Here is a 700-nt window from a genome sequence, read left to right as displayed (position 1 = left end):
GGAAGAAGCATTTCCATCCCTACCATTGGAGCAAATAATTTTGAGCTTAGTTTCTCTGATGCAACAAAACTGCAAGTTTCATGGACTTCTATCTGAAGATTCGTTTCAGTTCTTAACTGAATTCTTGCAGATCTGTGATACTGTTAAGACTAATGGAGTAGATCCTGAAGTCTACAGGCTCATGCTTTTCCCGTTTGCTGTAAGAGACAGAGCTAGAACATGGTTGGACTCACAACCTAAAGATAGCCTGAACTCTTGGGATAAGCTGGTCAAGGCTTTCTTAGCCATGTTCTTTCCTCCTCAAAAGCTTAGTAAGCTTAGAGTGGATGTCCAAACCTTCAGACAGAAAGAAGGTGAATCCCTCTATGAAGCTTGGGAGAGATACAAGCAACTGACCAAAAAGTGTCCTTCTGACATGCTTTCAGAATGGACCATCCTGGATATATTCTATGATGGTCTGTCTGAATTAGCTAAGATGTCATTGGATACTTCTACAGGTGGATCCATTCACCTAAAGAAAACGCCTGCAGAAGCTCAAGAACTTATTGACATGGTTGCTAACAACCAGTTTATGTACACTTCTGAGAGGAATCCTGTGAGTAATGGGACACCTCAGAAGCAGGGAGTTCTTGAAATTGATGCTCTGAATGCCATATTAGCTCAGAATAAAATATTGACTCAGCAAGTCAATATGATTTCT

The 700-nt window shown here is 40.7% G+C and overlaps 1 non-coding gene across 1 annotated transcript; it reads right to left on the bottom strand.

Annotated features, from left to right (window-relative positions):
* Nucleotides 1-313: 313 nt before the first annotated feature.
* LOC112787496 (small nucleolar RNA R71) lies at nt 314-421 on the bottom strand. The gene has a single exon (XR_003194907.1). It is a non-coding gene; the product is annotated as a small nucleolar RNA R71 (small nucleolar RNA).
* Nucleotides 422-700: the final 279 nt, after the last annotated feature.

Source organism: Arachis hypogaea, chromosome 20 (assembly GCF_003086295.3).
Source record: "Arachis hypogaea cultivar Tifrunner chromosome 20, arahy.Tifrunner.gnm2.J5K5, whole genome shotgun sequence".
Classification (NCBI taxonomy): domain Eukaryota; kingdom Viridiplantae; phylum Streptophyta; class Magnoliopsida; order Fabales; family Fabaceae; genus Arachis; species Arachis hypogaea.
This window is presented reverse-complemented; position numbering and strand designations above follow the sequence as displayed.